The 22,369-nt window shown below is 40.7% G+C and overlaps 1 protein-coding gene across 2 annotated transcripts in view; it reads left to right on the top strand.

The window, feature by feature from the left end:
• The window catches only part of LOC113021483 (junction plakoglobin a-like), a 122,712-nt gene that overhangs the window by 344 nt on the left and 99,999 nt on the right, over positions 1-22,369 (top strand). The gene's annotated exons all lie outside the window — the stretch shown is intronic.

Raw genomic sequence — 22,369 nt, 5'->3', positions numbered from 1 at the left:
GCACAGGGGATATGGCACGTGACGTTAAATAAAACAAGAATGCTGACCTAATTGTTATCGACATGCATTATGGCGGTCAGAATAAACAGAATTTGTCTGGGATTTGGGGGGTTGTAGATCTCCCATGTTTCTGTGCTGACGACTGTTCATTGAAATCATGCAATCTCACATTAACTGATTTAGTGCGGGTTTCCTATTTGCCTGCATTTTTAAATTGAATAGTATATGGATTTTGGGATGTGTGCCGTCTCCTAGACTATAATTAGCATTTATATTATTGCTATATGTGTGCATAAGTGTTTGAAAGCAATGCAGTTTGTTGGCTCAAGTCGATGTGGTGTGGCTTTCTATGTCGCTTAGTGTCTCGGTGCAGTCTCTCTGGATGACATTTCTCCCACTCTCTCTTTCCCCCACTCTTTCTCCCACATACATACAGACATACTTTCCTTCTGCCTTGTCTGCCCCCTTTGTTCAGTACAATGAGCTATGCTGATATTTTAGGTCTTTCAGGTACATTTTTACAGGGCAAATCCCACACTCTGCTACCATTCTCCCTGTCTTGGCTTGCATTTATGCTTCTATTTGTGGAGACACACATGGCTGGTGTGCTTCTGAAGTCTGTAGAAGAGTCTCAACAGATGTTGCAGGTGAGGCTGTGAAATGCACGTCCAGCAGCTAACACAGACAGATGCCATCGCCACCCGTGATGTTTAAACCTCTTTCCTGCATATTTACACTGCCCTCTTTTTTATTGACTCCATATTATTTGAAAAGCAGGTGTAGCAGCCAAGCGTCTGTGCGCTCAGTGTAGGTAACTTGATGGAGTTACCCCGCTCTTCATGCTCAACACTAATGTTATGGGTGTATAGCTGTGTGTGACATATGGAACACACATGCCTCACCTTGTAACAGACCCATATTTATAATATTGAAAGTTATTCATGTCTTTCTTTATTGTATTACATAATTCAGAAACAGTCCGAGTTTCTATCTCAGGCTTAGTCCAGTTCCAGTGGCACATCGATCCAGTTCATCTTATAGATTGGCAGCATAATCCAAGAAAGATGTTAAGATATTCTCAGTTATTTTGTCCCACTTATGCAGAAAATGAATCACTTCTGTACATATTTTTTTAAAATTCCCTCTGTGACAAATATATGAACATTTACGTATGCATTTGTATTTGGCCTAATCATTTGCCTCTTACTTTTTTGACCTAACAGAATTTTCTACAGATTAGAGGCAGATCCATATATTTGCCCAACAGTAACACAGTGCAGGATTTCTGTAGTTTTCTGTGTTCCACTCCCCAATTGGTCATGATTTGTTTAGCTGCACTATGTGCATGGCTGTGTGAATGATGTCCAGCAAACCATGGGGGGAAACAGTCTCTGTAAAACCCGGTGTTGTTAGGAGAGACAGCATTTAGCCTACTTTGGATGGTACAGCCCTCAGTACTAGAAATCCGGCTGAATATATTAAGCCCCCAAAAATGTGACCATCCTATTTTGGACCCAGGCTGGTTTGATTTTGGTAAATTTATTCACAGCATTCTTCCTCTAACCTGATTTCCTGGTTAATGTGTGATGTCACACTGCATCATCATCTTCATCATCATCATCATCATGTGACTGGAAAGGACCAAAAAGCTGGCCTGAATCAGCTTTCTATCTGCACTAGTGTGGATTTCACCATTGTTTTCTTCCTGTCACGTGTCTATCATGTAGCTTTTTCTTTTACTGATTTTATTGACAGCTCTCTGTCCAGGTGAGATGTAAAAACAGTCTAGAAAAGCTCTTCAAACTTGATCATCAGTGGAGATCTGATTTAATTGATTGATTATTCCATATGACTGGTTTATATTCCTGTACTATTACAAAAATGCTCCATTGTTCTTTTTCTTCTTTTATCTGGAAATGTTCAGTCTCATCCTGGTCCAGATTACAATTTCCACAAGTTCAGTTCAGGCAAATAGAACAGAACGCAACAAGTAACCTCGCGGACGAAGATAATAATGACCAACATGTTTCATTGCAAGCAGTGAACATATATAGGAAGGCAGCAATCCCAGTATTGCCTTATATAAAACTGTAAATGAGATTTCCTCCGACTGGCCAGAGCAGGCCATCCTACCTGAGAGTATAACTCACAGTGGTGAGTGTGAAATTTTGAAAGTGATGAACCTCAGAGAAGCACGATATGCAATCAACCGTTCGAAGACATTGAGCAGAAGCATTCATATATGGAATATCTCCATAATCCAACCCTCCATACAGGATGGCAAGATCATTTAGCTTTATACTGCCACTCTACTACACAATTTAACAATGTGCTCCAGCTTCTTCTTATTTTTCGAGCTAAGAGACCCAAACCAGCAGATTAAAGAAAAAGTTAAGACAGACTCAATAAAACAAGAACAAACCATTTTCATAAAATGTTATTCACATTAAAATCACTTAGTTTCTGATACAAATACATACGCTGGTGAGTCTTTGCACATATGGTGTCTGTATTCAATTTAAATTTCAACTTTTCATCAGCAGTGGTGCCCAGATATTTGTATTTCTCTACCACCTCAATTTCTTGACCATGAATACAAACGGGGCAGGGATGAAAATCAGTGTTTATGAAAATCAACAACCATTCCCTTTGTTTTAAACACTTTAATGTCAAGAAAGGACTGTCCACACCATGCTACAACTGGGCCACGGTCGTGGTCTGCATCATGGAGCAGAGAGACGAAACAAGTCCCAGTCGGTACAAGGAGAAACAGTTTGGATAGACTCCACTGACCACACTGGAGCCAATATTCGACAGTAGGAAAGGAAATTGTCAGAAATGCTTACCATAGGAGTTTAAATCCATTTCAAAGGAGTGAGAGGATAACTCGTTTAGTCAGGGTGACTGTTTTGTTAGGGCTGCAGCTACCGATTATTTTAGTAATTGAGCAATCTATTTCATCAGATAAGAAATACTTTGGTCTTAGTAATGAGCATAAATATTCAAAAGAAAAAAAACACGCATCTTTCAGAATGAGCTGCTCATTGGTTTCCATTTTTAAAATGGGAATGATTTAAAGTTTAACTGAGGGCATCTCTCCAAAAAAACCCCTGACTAGATCCTTTGATTGTGCGTACGTCCCATGTTGATTTTTTTTTAAAGAAAGTATTTTCTTAAATGCAAAAATATGCAAATAATCTTAAGTACAGACAAAGTCTAATAAGAAAGTTATATATGCAATCTAAACCAAGGGATAATGTACCTTTACTCTTGTCTTCTTGAAAGGCTTTCTGAGGTTAATAGGAGGCAGGTTTTTGTGCTGCTGAAAACAGACTTTATGTTCTGTTTTCTTAAAGTCTGTTATGAAGAGATTGGATTTAAGACAGGCTCCCCAGATTCAAGATGCTGCGGTGGTGAAGATGAAGATGCTTCACCCAACTGACTTAGAAGATGAATGCAGTTCTAAGTCAGTTGGGTGAAGCCTGTTTCACGAATGACAGAAACACACAGAGATCAGCTTGAGACAAATTTCTAGTATCCTTGAGGCAGCTGTTGATGTTATTTGGTGTTATATAAATAAAAATTTAAAGCAAGCAAAATAGAAGCTCAAAGAAGGCAGAAGATGACTCGACTAGATTAGAAGAAAACTAGAAGAACCCCAACTTTCTTTGGTGACGAAGCTCTGTTGAGCTGAATTTTCCTTTGTTCTATTTATTATTATTTATTATATTTAATTACATGTGTGATTACTTTTAATAACTAGAAAGGGAAGTGAAAGGGTAAACTTTAACCCAAACCAAGTATTTTGGATTTAAACACCATTCCTACAAGACTGCTCAAAGAAGTCCTTCCATTAATTAATGTTTCAGTCTTAAATATATGCAACCTGTCTTTAATAATATCCCATGTACCACAGGCCTGAAAGGTGGGAGGAATTAAAACACTTTTACTTAAAACGCCTCTACTAATTGAAAAGCTGTTGGTTCAATCCCTGGCTGCTCCTGTCTGCATACCAAAGTAATTTTGGATAAGATGCTGCACCCTGAGTTGATTACATCACAGCGTGAATGTTAGAGAAAAAGCACTTAGACCTTAAAAAGGGTCTTGTATGAATGGCTATGTGGGTGGATGAAGGAGACATGTTATATAAAGCATAGAAATTAGAATAGAAAAGCACTATAAATAAACTGGTGGCTTCTTAACACACTCAAGCTAATATGGAGCTCTGTCCTTAGGACAGTTCTATTTACACTTGACATGTTTCCTTATACATTATACATATTGTTAGAAACCATAGCATACATTTGCATTAGTATGCAGGTAATACCCGACATGACACACACAGCTGGATGACCTCCAGTCACCTCCAGCCCTAACCCTAACCTCCTGATTCAGATAAAACTGCGGTTATTGCACTCATAAATACTCTGGATGGGATTACCTCTCCTCCAGTAACACTGTGGGGAATCCTGGAGTCATTCTTGGATATGTCCTTCAGTGTGCGTAATAAACAAATTATTATTCAGAACTGCTGTTATCAGGTTGTTGTAAGTTTGTTGAAAAGTAGTCAGTTGACCCAGAATGTTCCAACGAGAATACTGATGGGGATTTAAAAAGTTAGCATTAAATTAGGAGGGATAAGAAAACAGAATTCACTTGACTGCAAGCTGTAATTTATTGTAATAGTGATGGTAAATTTGATTCTTTTTACTGAATCGAGTGTTAATAAGTCACTCACCAAAGTGAATTGTTTTTTTTGAGTCATTTAAGTCACTGAGTCAGTCGACCAGAGAGTGCAAAAAATGTACATTTTCACTCAAACTTAATTTGTTTCTCTTTTCATGTAAATCCTACTGCTAAGATGAGTGATTGAAAAAGAAAACAACTATTTTATAGAGCAAAAAGAGCAAAAAAAAAATTTATAAAGGGAACATTTATATTATTTATTTTTATTTAATTTTATTAGTATTTTCCTCAAATGTGTTAAATATATATTTTCTCATCTAAATGTCCACTGAGCTGTGAGCCAGGGGGCGGTAATGCGCCTTAACATTGGTTGTCAACCAAGAAGAAGAAGCTGTGAGCCAGGAGGGAGGGGGTGAGTAACTTAAATGTGGTGTTAGCATGTTAGCAGAGCGATGCTACTGTGAACTGAGGAGCTGTTGTCTTGATGTGAGCTTCTACTCAGGGTTTTTTCTTCCATTTCAGAGCAGAAATGTTTTTGTTAAGAAACTGTCTGTTGTTTTTTCCCTCACAATTTTAATTATAAGCTAGATATATTTCTACTAATGAAATGAGTTTGCTAACAGCAACAGGGATGAGTCAGTGAGTCAGTTGGGCTTGTGAATCATGATTCACGAGTCAGTAAAGTGATTCGTTCATGATTCGCGCATCACTATACTGTAATATAATGGTGGGATTTTACACACTGTACCTTTTAAGTCATCCAGCAGACTGTTCAAATTACAAGGGGAAATTCCATTAATAAAATTATTTTTTTTCTATGTATTGCACGTGTGTAAAGTTGCAAAGTGAATGGACTGCTTAATCTTCAGTAGATTTTATTTATTTATTTATTTTTCACATTGGGTTCTTTAATTTTTCATTTCATTATCCACAGTTCCTGTTTAATGATGGAGGGCAGGTATTTTCATAGTGACAGCAGGTACCTGATTAAGAACATATTCCTATTAAGTTTAGCATAACTTAGCGGTTTACTTTTATCAATAACTAAAATAAACTTGTGACTCTGTGGGAGCCTGCACGATACACTACTTTTATCCAAATCAGTCATTTCTGTGTACTGTGTCCACTATTTGGTATTTACATCGTTTACTTTTGAATTTCACATCGACAGCGGCTTGTATCTGTTTCTTGCATGCCTTCGTAACCTGTGTGTTTATGCCTCAAGTGGTTTTGTTGGTTTCCACCTTTAGCGTGGACTCATTTGGGCTTGTCTTGCTGTTATATGCACTAAGGAATATTCATAGTGTTGCTATATCGCTGATATATTGGCCAGAGGGGCCGATGGCGCGATATGGCAGCCTGGCTTCTGTCAGTCTGCCCCAGGGCAGCTGTGGCTACAACCGTAGCTGCCTCCACCAGTGTGTGAATGTGAGAGTGAATGAATAGTGGCATTGTAAAGCGCTTTGGGTGACTTGAAAAGCGCTATATAAATCCAATCTATTATTATTATTATTATTATTATTATATAATTTTTGATTACGTGGTGTCCAGTGTTGGGTAAGTTACTTTAAATTAGTAACTTAGTTACATTACTAGTTACTTCTATCAAAAGTAACTCCATTACTTCAAGTTACTCGTTACTTTCAGAGTAACTAGTTACAAGGGAATATGTCTGTGAAGGTTCTAGGGAAAGTAACTTTTGGTTTTACTCAGAATTCTGTTAATGTGTTGCTAACTGGATACCCAGCAACTGCCAGTCTTCTAGCTTGCTTACTTGCCACAAGTGCACTGTGCCACCTACCAATAGAAAAGAAAAAATAATGTGCATATTTCCACGAGAGAAATCCCACGCCAGGACCGTCGTTGTTCGCCGCCATGATTCTAGCCTACGTCATGTGCGCTTTTTGTTGTAAGATTCAGATAATTATTTTTTAAAAGCGAGACATTGTAAATGAGAATAAGAAAGAAAAGTATTTCTTTGTGCCCCCCTTTCCCTGTTAATGCCCTACCTGCCCCCTGGCAACACTTTGCTAGATCCGCCCCTGCACAGTTACCAGCTGTCAGCTACTTAGAAAAGGATCCTGGTGTTATTTGTCTCTCAGAAACAGTTCATAACTTTAACTCATCCATGTCACCTAAAAGGTAAACCTGTTTCTCCATCACCTGTTCAGCTCTGATGATTCAGTAAGGACATCTCCTGGTTTCATCTTCATGTTTCCCTCTCACCACATATCCAAACCGACATCATGACCAGCAGCTTTACAGCTGTGGCTCCAGCAAACATCAGCTGATACTAGAAATTAATATTAAATAAATTCTAACAACAGCTGATCAAGCTTAAACGTGCTGCTGTTGTTTAGCGCGACATCTGCTGGTTTCCTCTTTCTGGCGCAAAGTGAGCGATAAACAAACGAGAGAGACGATCAGCTGATCATTGATCAGTTTCATGATTGAAGTAGAAACAGGAAAAGGGAGGGGAGAGAATGAGAGAAGAAGAGGCAGCTGTGCAGCGTAACGACAGAATAACTCCAGCTTTGTGTCTTTTTCAGCTGAAGTCCGGGACAAACTGTTCCTTTTCACCTCAATAAGAAACGAGTAATAATTTCTCTGAATACGAGACGATTCCATTTTTTACAGGACTATTAATTAACCTTTTGAACAAAATAAAGTTCAACATTAGTAACATAGCACCACCCAGCTGTATAGAAACCCCGTCATGCTAGCTAGTGCGCAGCACGAAAAAGTCATCACAACGAAAATAAACTCCACCTAAACTTGGTTCATATCTGACCCAGACAGACTGCAGGTCATAACTTCTTACCTGAAGTTCAGTTCACCTGACACTCGGACCAGCGCCCGCCTCGGGTCTCTCCTCCTGCCTCCCTTTTCCTTCATCCACCTGCTGGCCTCCACCACCTGCTAATGTTACTGAATCTGAGGAAGCTCCGCGATAGCCACCACACAAAGTAACGAGCAATGAGCCTATCTAAATCCCAGTAACGAGTAACGCGTTCCTGGTTTTGGCATAATAACTAGTTACCGTGCTCGTTACCACAATAATAATGTAGTTGCTGTAAAGCATTACTTAATAGTGCGTTAGTCCCAACACTGGTGGTGTCACATAAAAATTATACCGATATAACGAATGGTATGGCACTAGCTCTCATTGCATTATATCACCTCTGTCAGTGCGCCCCAGGGCAGCTGTGGCTACAATGTAGCTGCCATCACACCAGTGTGTGAGAGTGTGTGTGAATGGGTGAATGACTGAATGTAGTGTAAAGCGCTTTGGGGGCCTTAGGGACTGAGTAAAGCGCTATACAAATGCAGGCCAGGCCATTTAACTCTCATTGCATTATATGGTGACATTTTCTGTTGAATTCAAAACATAATTCTTGAATGTTCTCATATATTACACCTGTGCAGTCAACACACCTATGTTTCATATTTCTTTTCTCTTTTGTATTTGTCTGGGTCATCAGAGTCGGTGTAGATAATTCTGTCTAATATCGAGTTTTTGTTTTTTGTTAGAAGAATTAACCTGTTTATACTAAGGCAGTGTACAGTGTGGATATGGAAACTATTTTTATCTTGATTGCACAAAAGGACAAGAGTGTAATTTTGTTTAACTCTGTAGGAAACTGATACCTTTCTTGTTAATTTGATCATATTTGTAAGAATTTTATTGTCATTTTAATTTTGCTAGTTTTTATTTTATCTGTGTTGTTCAGCACTTTGGTCTGCCTGGTGTGTTTTTAAAGTGCTATACAAATAAACGATGATGATGATGATGATGATGATGCTAAAGTGCAACTGCATTATGCTGCTAACATAACTTTGCTCCTTGCAAGAAACTGCACAGATAGCATGCTAATGCTAAGCTTAAGAAATAGGATAATATCCTGCAAAGTTTAATCTGTTTAAAAATCTGGTCTGGTTTGTTTTCCCCCCCCCTTGGTGCGGTTCATGTGATGTCACCACAATAGTCATACTTGGGTGCCAACCCAAAAACAAACAAAAAAACAAACAAAAAAAAGCACCAAGGACCTCTAATGAGGTTCATTCATGGTGTGAATATGATTCAATCTCAATCCAACCCAGCTATCAGTTTTATGTTGCAAGTTTAAGCTAAACCCCTCCCATAGCCATGTATGCTTTCCATTCAGGGATGTGGCAAGGTACCATAGATGTGCAAATGTCAGAACAGGTTAGCAACTAGCCATGTAAAGTTACCATGAGTGTACGTTTTCCACGTTCTCCCATAGAACACAGCACCTTTTTACTGTATTTACTTTTTCCTGTCACAGACACATCTAGCCAATAAGCAGACTAATCATTTCTGCATGAAAAAGAATCCAAATCATGGAGAAAAGCTACAAGTTTATAAAATAATTAACAGTTTCAGACCAGAGTAAAACTATTGGTGTGAAAATGCACTTAAAGACCGTGAAGGCTCTGTCATGGTTTAGACTGGTGGCAGCAGATGGCCCCGCCCCTCCCTGAGCCTGGAGGTTTCTTCCTGTTAAAAGGGAGTTTTTCCTTCCCACTGTCGCCAAAGTGCTTGATCATAGGGGATCACATGATTGTTGGGTTTTTCTCTGTATGTATTATTGTAGGATCTAATGTACATTATAAAGCGCCTTGAGGCGACTGTTGTTGTGATTGGGCGCAATGCTCCCGCAAAGCACCGGCCCGCCTACCTGTGCCAAAAAAGGAAAAAACCCAAGAACGCCACATGTACGCACCAGGTCCTAATAGTCTGGCCTCTCCAGAGCCTGGAACTCAGTATTAAGCAGTGTGGGATCATCTTGACAGAGAAGAAATAAAAGGCAGAAATATCCACAGAAGAGCATAGAATGTCCTTCAGGAAGCCTGGAGAATAATTCCTGAAGATACTTAAAGAAATTACAGAACGCCACCTCAGAAAGTTCAGGCTGTGTTGAAGAATACAAGTGCCATAACAAATACTGACTTTCAATATTATTAGGAATGTACAAACTCTGATTTTGCCTACATACATGGGAAATACTGCATTTCCATGTATGCTTACACACTTTACACTTTAATAAAACATTGCACCTATTTTCTATTTCCCTCATAAAAACAAAGAAATGGATGGTTCGAGACTTTTGTACAAAACTCTTTACAAGACTAAACATATTTTTCCAAGCCATCTGAATTAGTTACCTCAGTTTGAACCTGTGCTGGTACCCGTCAGTCTTGTTCAACTTATAGCAGAAGCTTGTTTTTGAGAGTATGTGCCGTGGATGATAATTGGTGTTCATCAAGATTCCAAAATATTTTTTGCAGGACTTCAAACATGTATTTGAGCTCTGGTGGAAAGCTTAGGGCCAGACAGCAGACCATATGCCTCTGCAGTGCTAGCCATACCATTGAGGACCACCAGAGCTTGAACACTGATATCCAACTGGGCATTTTCTGGCTCCATCATGCCTTTAGCCTCAATGTCTGTATTCTGTGTGACTGAAAACTATTATATAAGCTACTTTTACAAGACGAAATACTTCATAAGAATAGAAACATTTCAACAAACATTTGAAGGCAAGATGAAGCTTACCTGAAGATGAATTCTCAAGAATTGAACAAATTACACATTTAACAAAATGTTAATTTGTATTTTAATATAGAACACAGTCTGAATATCTTGAGCAATATAATTAATATAAAAAATGCACTGCAATAACATCCATGTGTGCAGATGGTTGACCTAAAATTGGCTGATTTAACATGAAATGACTGAGATAACTCAAATGTATTAGACCACCACCCAGTGAAGGTGTATGTTGCAGCTGACCTAAATTAACAACAAAATCATTTCTTTTTCTTTATTGGTTAATCCACCAGTACCACCACCAGTGTGCAAGCTCTTTAGTCAACATGATATTTTTAATGTTAAAATAGAATTATTGTTGTTATTCATAAAGTTTCAAATGTATTTTTTTTTAGTAAGATGCCAAATTGCAATTATTTACTTCCATCTGTGAACAGACTGTGGGATTGTGTGCCTATGAGACTGCACCTCGGGGCTCAGTTGAGTATTGGGGTCAGTTGAGAAGGCAACATCAAAGATTTGCAAAACACATAGGCTCACAAAAATATTAATGCATGCACACATACGCAGTATCTGTTTTGGTAAATTTGACCCCTCAAGCAGTAGTGATGGGAATTCCGGCTTTTTTTAGAGAACCGGCTCTTGTTTATATATAAATATATACGGTGGCCCCTAGAGACAAAGCACGTACAAACTCCAAAGCACGTACAATCACATTGCTAGCATTAACTGAACTTCCAAAACAGAGCTACCTAGATCACTTAAATTACAAAATTGAAAGCATGTGTGTATTGTTTGTGTATTTATACACCAACAGTAATATATATTCAAATGATTAAAAAAAATGTTCATTTACCTGTTACTACCACACACCAAATCTGGTTGTTGGTACTTCCTGGCTTGTGTAGACACGAGGTAACAAAAGCTCAACACTGCCCCCTAGCATCCTGGAGCACTTCCGTTGTGCCTTGGAATTTGTATGTGTTTTGTCTCTGGGGGCCACCATAAATATACTTTTATTTATTCTCTCCACATAAAATAGAATAAATAAATCATATAATACAAGAACCAACAATTTACAGTTCAACTTTTAAATATTAAAATGTTTAGCTTTTTCCTTTTAAACAAATTTAAAGTGAAACAACACAAAACACTGCAAACCCCAACACAAATAAATTAAATTAAAATATGAAAACAAAAAGAACATGCACATTCTCTGTCATATGGGCCCGCATGAATAAACTTTCTGAATCCCTTATCATCTGCAACTGAAAATAGTTGTGGATGATTACTATACCTTTCTAATGTGACGTTGTTGTCCCTGCTCTCTCTCTCTCTCCCTCCCGCTCTGTTCCTGTGCTACTGAGTGTAACTACCGCCCCTCCCCCCTCTGCCCAGCACAAAGCACAAGGCTCGCTGTGGAGTGAAGCGGAAAAAGGGTGAGAGAAAGGAAAAAAAAAAAACCCACCCGGCTCGCGTCGTTCACTTCAAAGATCCGGCTCTAAGAGCCATTTCGTTTGCGACCGACACATCACTACAAAGCAGCCTGTTGGGTATTAACACCTCGTGATTTATCATTATTTAAATATATTTCTGTAATTTTAATATATTTTCCATTTTATCATATTAATGTTGTTTAAAATATGACATCTGACAAATTTACGTGTGGTACAACGGTATGGTGGTTCCCATTGTTGCCTCACAGGAAGATGGTCCTGAGTTGAACTCTACCATCTGGTGTGGAGCTTGCATGATTTAGCCCTGCGACAGGCTGGCAACCTATCCAGGGTGTACCCCACCTCTCACCCTATAGTCGCTGGCTCAAGTCCCCTGAATTGAATAAGTAGAAGACAACGGTTGGATGAAACAAATTTATAATATTGTACAGGGAGTGCAGAATTATTAGGCAAGTTGTATGTTTGAGGAATAATTTTATTATTGAACAACAACCATGTTCTCAATGAACCCAAAAAACTCATTAATATCAAAGCTGAATGTTTTTGGAAGTAGTTTGTAGTTTGTTTTTAGTTTTAGCTATTTTAGGGGGATATCTGTGTGTGCAGGTGACTATTACTGTGCATAATTATTAGGCAACTTAACAAAAAACAAATATATACCCATTTCAATTATTTATTTTTACCAGTGAAACCAATATAACATCTCCACATTCACAAATATACATTTCTGACATTCAAAAACAAAAACAAATCAGCGACCAATATAGCCACCTTTCTTTGCAAGGACACTCAAAAGCCTGCCATCCATGGATTCTGTCAGTGTTTTGATCTGTTCACCATCAACATTGCGTGCAGCAGCAACCACAGCCTCCCAGACACTGTTCAGAGAGGTGTACTGTTTTCCCTCCTTGTAAATCTCACATTTGATGATGGACCACAGGTTCTCAATGGGGTTCAGATCAGGTGAACAAGGAGGCCATGTCATTAGTTTTTCTTCTTTTATACCCTTTCTTGCAGCCACGCTGTGGAGTACTTGGACGCGTGTGATGGAGCATTGTCCTGCATGAAAATCATGTTTTTCTTGAAGGATGCAGACTTCTTCCTGTACCACTGCTTGAAGAAGGTGTCTTCCAGAAACTGGCAGTAGGACTGGGAGTTGAGCTTGACTCCATCCTCAACCCGAAAAGGCCCCACAAGCTCATCTTTGATGATACCAGCCCAAACCAGTACTCCACCTCCACCTTGCTGGCGTCTGAGTGGGACTGGAGCTCTCTGCCCTTTACCAATCCAGCCACGGGCCCATCCATCTGGCCCATCAAGACTCACTCTCATTTCATCAGTCCATAAAACCTTAGAAAAACCAGTCTTGAGATATTTCTTGGCCCAGTCTTGACGTTTCAGCTTGTGTGTCTTGTTCAGTGGTGGTCGTCTTTCAGCCTTTCTTACCTTGGCCATGTCTCTGAGTATTGCACACCTTGTGCTTTTGGGCACTCCAGTGATGTTGCAGCTCTGAAATATGGCCAAACTGGTGGCAAGTGGCATCTTGGCAGCTGCACGCTTGACTTTTCTCAGTTCATGGGCAGTTATTTTGCGCCTTGGTTTTTCCACACGCTTCTTGCGACCCTGTTGACTATTTTGAATGAAACGCTTGATTGTTCGATGATCACGCTTCAGAAGCTTTGCAATTTTGAGACTGCTGCATCCCTCTGCAAGATATCTCACTATTTTTTGACTTTTCTGAGCCTGTCAAGTCCTTCTTTTGACCCATTTTGCCAAAGGAAAGGACGTTGCCTAATAATTATGCACACCTGATATAGGGTGTTGATGTCATTAGACCACACCCCTTCTCATTACAGAGATGCACATCACCTAATATGCTTAATTGGTAGTAGGCTTTCGAGCCTATACAGCTTGGAGTCAGACAACATGCATGGAGAGGATGATGTGGACAAAATACTCATTTGCCTAATAATTCTGCACTCCCTGTATTATTATTGTTCTAGTAAATTTACCAGTGTATATAGATCTTTCTTTATTAAAATATTAAATTTTGTGCTTTAGTGTACTGTAAAACTAATATATTCGGTACCATATATTTAAAACTTTTTACCATGTACACAGTGTATATCATATAAATATATTTGCAATGTTCAGCAGGATTAAGGAATTAAAGGTCATTGTAAGATTAACTCAAAATGTTTCACATTTTTACTGAGTAAACAGCTGTGGGCCTCGCAAAACCCATCTGTGTGAAATACGTATGGATACCAAATTGTAATCCATAAAACATTTATGTAATCACAATTAAAGTAAATGATGTTTTCCTTGACAATTACTGGTTTTTGGCCTAACACCAAAACAAAGACCTGTACATCTAGAAACAACTAGGCAGGGTCCACCTCTTTACATGCTTTACGTGCAGAACAAGAAAATTAGCCTTGTTCTAGTTTTGTGGTGGAATATGTCATATATCATACACTTATATCCATGAGACACAGCCTATTCATTTATGTCTTCTGTAAGTGATATTTGTCTTTGGTCTCTGTCTTTTGACTTATTTCAGCTACCCTACTAAGTCATGATGTGCTCAATAGAGGACATCCTCGTCTGTCCACTGATTCTTATGTGTTTGCGTGCCCTCTTTTAGCTCCAAAGACAGGTGAATTTTCTGTGATTCTCTATTCATGGGACAATGTTATTCTATGTCAGGGGTCCCAATCCCAGTCCACGAGGGCCGGTGTCCCTGCAGGTTTTAGATGTGTCCTTGATCCATCACAGCAGATTTAAATGGATAAATTACCTTCTCAATCATGTGATTCAGGTGTGTTGACCCAGGGTGAGATCTAAAACCTGCAGGGACACCGGCCCTCGTGGACTGGGATTGGGGACCCCTATTCTATGTTTTAGTAAAGTTCTTCCTTTCTAGCTTTCACACTCCAATGCACCCACGGGAGTGTGACTAGGTTTGGGGTTCAGAATCTTGCCAGGGAGCAGCCAGGGATTGAACAACCAACCCTCTGACCTTCTGACCTACTCTGCCTGAAAGTCTTAGTAGAACTGTAATCCAGGAAAATGTTACGACTTAATACTGTTTTATCTGTTTTGCTGAGATCTGTCTGAAAGTTATTGTAGGCTAAATCATTCATCCTTGCAAGAAAATGAGGCTTAACTGCTGCTTTTCTCCATGCTGGAAATGAGAAATAAACCCACTCTCTTTTTATTTTGCTCTCTTTCTCTCACCAGCAGCAGAGCTTATGTTTGAATACACAGTATGAATTATGCAGGGTGACTGGCTCTAGCTTCAGGTTAGTAGTTGACAATTTCACAGGAATACAATGTGAAATCTCTAATAGCCAATCAGACTAGGGTGTGTCCCTACCTGGTGTCAGCTGTGCATAATTGATTAAAGATAAACACAGTAGGTAGGTTTTTCACTACTGTTGATAATGTCCAATGAGATTAAACTGTCCAGAACCAGAAATGTCTCAGACTATTCAGTCTGTTATGGGTGGAAAGTCTAGGAATTTCTACATTTGCATGAACCTCCCAGCTGTTTGTTTAATTCCTTCCACCTGTGCACTGCTCACTCTGTGCTCTGCTTTGCACTTGGCATCAAAATACCACACAGAAAAGCAAAGCAAGGTAGGTAAATACCAAACAGTTGGAGCACTGCTTGTTCTAACTGCCAGGAGAGTAGAACATGTACCTATGCTAAATTACTTATGTCACTCTTCAATACTCTGCTGCCTCATTTGGAAAACTCTCCAGCATCATAAGACCAGGCAGCATTAATCCATTCACATGCATCTATCTAATAATCTGACCTGATATCCAGGGCGGTAAAGACCAATCCATGCTGACAAGCTCACTGTGTCATGTTTAAAGGCACGTGAGCAGAGGGTTGACAGAGGATGAACCTGGGATTCTGCTGGCTGTCTAAGTTTTATGTCAGTTTCCCATCAAGAAAATGATGTTGAAGTCCTGCTGCTGCTTGTTGCTATGGCAAACCTCGGAAGATGCTGGTGGTCCTTTCTGTTTGGTGTAAGCAGATAAGAAAGAGGGAAGAAGGAAAGTGTGATTAAAATTTTGCATATTTGCATTTAGAATCCACTCTTCATGTTGCATGCTCTGTGAGCCTCAGTGTGTGTGTGTTTGTGTGTGAGGGAGAGAAACAACTACACCAGTCTGCATGATAATAACCTGTTAGTAGCAGACATTACCTTACACAGAAACAAACTGCATTATCTTTTCCTTCCATTCTAGTATGCATTTCTCTCTATCCCCATTTCCTCCCTCCCGGTCTTCTTTCTCTACTCCTTGTCGTTTTTCAGCCTGGCTCTTATCTTTTCTTTCTTGAAGCTTAGCCTTTTCATTTTTACAGTCAAGCGTGATACACACACGCGCACACACAGAGATGGGGAGAGAGAGACACAAATAGAAAGGGGGACTGTGCATGGCCAGTGGGTGGGCACAGATACATCAAATAAAGACTAGGCCAGTCTGACAGGATAGCATGTGCACACACAAGCACACAGTAAACAATGTGTATATTCAAGAGGAACTGTGTGTGTGTGTGTGTGTGTGTGTGTGTGTGTGTGTGTGTGTGTGTGTGCGCAGCTTATCAGGGTTTGTAAAAGAAGTCATGGTGACAGAAAAGGAGCACAAAAAAGAAGAGGGAAATAAATTAGACTGAAGAGGAGAGGAGAGCTAAAAATGAAAAGGGACAGGAAGAAAGGAGAGAGCAGCAGAAAGGAGAGAGGTAGCCAGCAGGCAGGATAGTGTGGTGCAATGGGAGTGTTAGGATGTGAAGTCATGTGTAAAGAAGTAATCATGACAAAGCCTGGCAGTGCTTAAGCTCAGCAGTGACCACATCCATCACATGGCTATAATGTTGGTGAATGTTTTTTTCAGTTGGTTAATAAGTGTGCTCCTCATTGAAAAAAATCAAACATCATACCTGCAACAGTTTATGTATTGCTTACATGATCACAACAAACAAACAAACAAACAAACAAACAAAGTTCATTTAGCAAAGAAAAGAAGAAAAAATGCTCTGCAAAATAAAGATAATACATTTCAATATTGCTTCACCTGTTCTGCAACAGTGATCATTGAGGCTGAGGTGAGGGCCAGAAAGGAATAGGACAATCACCAGTTACTGGTATTTATCTTATAGCCTCGAGCTATATAAATATATACCGTATTTTCACGACCATAAGGCGCACTTAAAAGCCTTAGATTTTCTTCAAAAAGTGCGGCGCGCCCTATAGCGCAGTGCGCCCTGTGTGTTGTAAGGAGGACGTAGTAGAGAACACCATGAGAACGTTAAAGGGTGAAGTGTGGGCGTTGATCGTATATACCGGGACAATCGCACATACCTGTATAAAAAAACAGGTATGTGCATTATGTGGAACATCGTTGTTTTAACAACCCTGAAAATGGCAAAGAGACACGCTTACGAAGCACAGTTTAAACTGAAGGCCATCAGCTACGCGGAGGAACATGGAAATCGAGCAGCGGCGAGAGAATTTAAGATTAACGAATCGATGGTTCGCAAATGGAGGAAGCTAGAAAACAAGCTCCGGCAGGTCAAGAAAACGCAGCTGAGTTTCCGCGGACATAAGGCGAGGTGGCTCGAGTTGGAGGAAAGACTCGAGCGGTGGATCATCGAGCAAAGAGCGAGCTGGAGAAGCGTTTCGACGGTCACCATTCGGCTAAAAGCAGTTTCACTTTCACTTTTTATGACACGGTGCCATTTTTCCATCCGGACCAGGACTACGGTAGCGCAGCAACTTCCAGCGGATTATAAGGAAAAGCTGGCCATCTTCCGCTCCTACTGCAGCAAACACATCGGCGACAAAAACATCCAGCCCAGCCACATCACTAACATGGACGAGGTCCCGCTCACTTTTGACATCCCGGTGAGTCACACTGTGGAGAAGAAGGGGACCAGCACGGTAGCGATACGCACAACGGGGTATGAAAAGTCTTCTTTTACTGTTGTGCTTGGCTGCCATGCTAATGGACAGAAACTGCCGCCTATGGTGATTTTTAAGCGAAAGACTTTGCCTAAAGAGAAGTTTCCAGCAGGAATCATCATTAAGGCAAATGAAAAGGGCTGGATGGATGAGGAAATGATGAAAGAGTGGCTGAGGGAGGTGTATGTAAGGAGACCAGGTGGTTTTTTCCACGCAGTTTCACTAAGAGTGGAAGGCAGCGCCGGGCGAGTTACGCCACAATTTGCCAATGGATTGTAGATGCTTGGGCTAACATGTCTGCTGGCACTGTTGTTCGAGCTTTCGCAAAAGCCGGCATCGTTTCCGAGGAGCCGCACGGCACGGAAAGTGACTCTGACGGTGAAGACAGTGAACCTGGCATGTTTGATGGAGATTTAGCGCAGCTGTTCAATTCAGACACAGAGGATGAGGACTTCGATGGGTTTGATTGATGATAAAAGTGTGAGTACCAAACTTTGTTTTGCTCCTGCTTTATTTTTAAATACGCACACTTGTATGCTTGTGTGTTGTTGATGATGACGATTACCGGTAATAGAAATGTGAGTAAGGTACCGAACTCAGGTTTGCTCCTGCTTTATTTTTAAATATGCATACGGTACTTGTATGCGCCCTATGATCCAGTGCGCCTTATGTGTGTGTTAAATACAGTAATGGCACACATAACTGAGACTGCGCCTTTTAGTACAGTGCGCCTTATGGTCGTGAAAATACGGTACATATATAGCTCGAGGCTATAAGACCACACCAACCCATGCACTGCCTAATTGACTAAAGACAGGCATTGTGTGACTCAATGCCTCACACATGGATTCTGGAATGCCTAAAACTGTTCAAGACCAACAGGACCCTAAAGGCCTTCAATTCAGTGGGAAAGGGGAAGACAACACTAAAGGCCAATTTCAAGGCAATTGCACAAATCACCGTCAAGTGCGGGATTTGCCATGATGATGCTCTGTCCCCACTGCTGTTCAGCATAGGCCTGAACCCCCTCAACCTGATCATTAACAAGACTGGATACCAGCTATGGAAAAGAGCAAATGTCAGGCACCTCCTCTACATGGACATCACGTTGTATGTAAAGAGTCAACAAGACATTGATTCACTGATCCATATCACTAGAAAAATAAATGTTGTCACTTAAATGTTCTCTGTGCTGCTCTGCGTCCTGCATTTGAGTCCAAGCTAGTTTTCCCGCTGTCCCTGGTTCCGGCCCGATTTGCTCCCTGGTGCGCCCTTGCCAACGAGCCGGTTATATAACATCTAAGTCAGAGTGTGCCGCGATGGAAAAGTACATTAAGGAGTCACTAGCAGCTGGTATCATACGTCCGTCGTCATCTCCTGTGTGAGCTGTTTTTTTTTCTTTGTAGACAAGAAGGATGGCTCTTGCCGGCGGTTCATTGATTTCAGAGGCTTAAATTACATTACTACCAAGAACAAGTATCCCTTGCCACTCATTAGCTCCGCTTTTGAATCACTACAGGGCGCTACAATATTCACTAAGTTAGATCTCCGCAACGCTTGTCACTTAGTGCGAATCCGTCAGGGAGACGAGTGGAAGACAGCTTTCAACACCCCCCTTGGTCATTTCGAGCATCTTCTCATGCCTTTTGGTTTGGCAAACACACCAGCCGTGTTACAAGCCCTAATAAACAACGTTCTGCAGGATTTCCTCGACCGGTTTGTATTTGTCTATCTAGATGACATTGTCATTATTTCTAAGACTCTGGAAGAGCATTGTTCACATGTCCGAGCTGTCCTTCAATGCCTCATGGAGAACAAACTAACGGCTACAGTGAAAGCGGTCACAGACTGGCCTGTACCCTCCACTCAGAAACGACTCGAGAGTAGGGCTGCTCAATTAATCGAATTTTAATCACGATTACGATCTGGGCTTTCAACGATCATTAAAAATGACTGAGCCGATTATTAGCCCCTCCCTCATTTATCCGCGACACCTTAAAGGCCGGTCCGTGAAAATATTGTCGGGCATAAACCGTCCGTGGCGCAAAAAAGGTTGGAGACCGCTGATTAAGAGGACCCGAGGGAAGCTCGGAAAGCTAAGCAGAAGTTATTTGGAGAGGAGAGTGACTGCTGTTGGTTGAAAAGAGAGGTAAAAAAACTTCAGTGGTGTTGCACACTATGTTATATTATTTTTTTTAAAGTCATTGTTAACCCTTTAAAGCCGGTCAGAGCAGCACACTCCGTTTTGCGTAACTATTTTTAAATCCCTGTAGAACCTGAACCGTGTAAGCTAGCGCAATAATTTGTTTTGCATATGAAACCGGAGGAGTTGTACTTACATCTGATGCCATCAGCTTGTCCTCGGTCACGGTTTCCTTCCACATATAGCTTTGCAAAAATTGCATAAAAAGCGCTTGCAGGAACAAAAACATAATATTCCAGAAACACGCTTTACCGATCCGATCAGCTGTTCGTAACACTTCCCACAGTGAAATGATGCACCTGCTGTTTTCTTTGCAAATTTGCATCATAGGATTGTTTTTTGTTTTTCCTGCAGTATATAAAAATTGCTGTATCTCCGAAATAAAACTATAAAGACACTCAAAATAAATTTCCTGTGGTGGGAAACTATTTTTTGCAACTTTATTGTATTTAAAGTTTTGAGGGATAAACCTCTTAAATTTCTCCAAGTAGAAATATATGTAAACAAAACAAAAGCGATTTTCAATTTTTTTTGTAGTTTATTGCACTTTTTTGCAATTTATGTAATTACTATGGACTTAATGCATACATATTATTAAAATATGGGCTATAACAGTTGTATTGATGTATAGCAACTTGAAATGCTCCCACAAATGGCACTACAGCATGTAAAAAAAAAAAAAAAAAAAAAAAAAAAATATATATATATATATATATATATATATATATATAAAAGCTCTGGTGGACTTGGTTCTATAGTAGGTCTTAAAGGGTTAAATAAAGGGTGCTTCTCCAACAGCATCACCATCAACACAGGAGCACCTCAGGGATGTGTCCTCTCGCCACTGCTCTACTCCCTCTACACTTCAGACTGTGTGGCCACCCACGGCTTCAACACCATTGTGAAGTTTGCTGACGACACAGTGGTGTTGGGTGCCATCTCCAACAACGATGAGGCGGCCTACATGGATGAAGTGAAGAATCTGGCATCGTGGTGCCAGGACAACCACCTCCAGCTGAACGTCAGCAAGACCAAGGAGCTGGTGGTAGACTTCAGAAGGGGTCAGCACAGAGACTACAAGCCCATCATCATCAATGGAGCTCCAGTGGAGAGGGTGCAGTCCTTCAAGTATCTTGGTGTCCACATCTCCTCAGACCTGACATGGGCTGCCCACATTCAGGTCCAGACCAAAAAGGCTAGGCAGCGCCTGTATCACCTACGACAACTGAGGAAGTTCAGGGTCTCTCCAAAGATCCTCAGGATTTTCTATACAGGCGCTGTGGAGAGCATCCTCACACAGAACATGACATCGTGGTTTGGGAACAGCTGTGTGAAGGACCAAAAAGCTCTCCAGAGAGTGATCCGTACAGCAGAACGCTGCTGCAGGATTGCTCTCCCCCCGCTTCAGGACACCTACACCAGGAGATGCCGGACTAGAGCAGCGCAGATACTGAAGGACCCGTCCCATCCTGGCAACAAACTGTTCTAACTTCTGCAATCTGGTAGAAGGTTCCGCATCTTCCGGGCAAGGACAGAGAGACTCAAGAGGAGCTTCTATCCCCAAGCCATCCGTGCCCTAAACACACACACCCGCCCTCTCACATCATCTATAATTGACTGAGACAGGACTCTTCCAGACACTCTAAACCAAGGCACAATGTACATTTCAATTCCTTTAATTTTAAATATGTTTATATTGTCTATCCTGTATAATAGTCAGATGTCTATTCATATTAATGTACAGAATTCACCTGCTTGCTGCTACTACTGCACATTCACCCAGTGTATATACTATATATATATATATATAATGTTCTTCCTCTACACACCCCCCCCCCCCCCCCCAATTTTTGCACATGTCGAGGAGTGTGTCAGGCTACATTTCACTGTGTGTTATACTTGTATAACTATGCATGTGACAAATAAAGAACCTTGAACCTTGAAATATCGTCAAATAATCGTGATCTCAATTTCAGTGAAAATAATCGTGATTATCATTTTTGCCATAATCGAGCAGCCCTACTCGAGAGGTTTTTGGGATTCGCCAATTTCCAACGCCGATTCATAAGAAACTAGTCAGGTAGCAGCTCCACTTACACACCTCACTTCCACTAAACTTCCATTCATCTGGTCCAATGAAGCAGATAGCACGTTCACTAGACTGAAACATCTATTTGCAACAGCGCCCATCCTCATTCTGCCTGACCCAGACTTTTATTGTCGAGATGGATGCTTCTGTTGTGGGGTTGGGGCAGTACTGTCCCTCTTGTAAGCATACCGGTCGGGCACCTTTTTTTGCATCGGCTTTTGCCAGCGGAAATGAATTATGATGTAGGGACCGGGAACTGCTTGCCCTTAAGTTTGCATTGGAGGAGTGGCGATCATTTGAAGGGCGCTGAGAAACCGTTCCTAGTGTGGACGTACCACAAGAACTTAATGTACAGTACTTATGCAGTGCTAAGAGACTGAATGC

The sequence above is a fragment of the Astatotilapia calliptera genome, chromosome 4 (assembly GCF_964374335.1).
Source record: "Astatotilapia calliptera chromosome 4, fAstCal68.1, whole genome shotgun sequence".
NCBI classification, from domain to species: domain Eukaryota; kingdom Metazoa; phylum Chordata; class Actinopteri; order Cichliformes; family Cichlidae; genus Astatotilapia; species Astatotilapia calliptera.
This window is presented reverse-complemented; position numbering and strand designations above follow the sequence as displayed.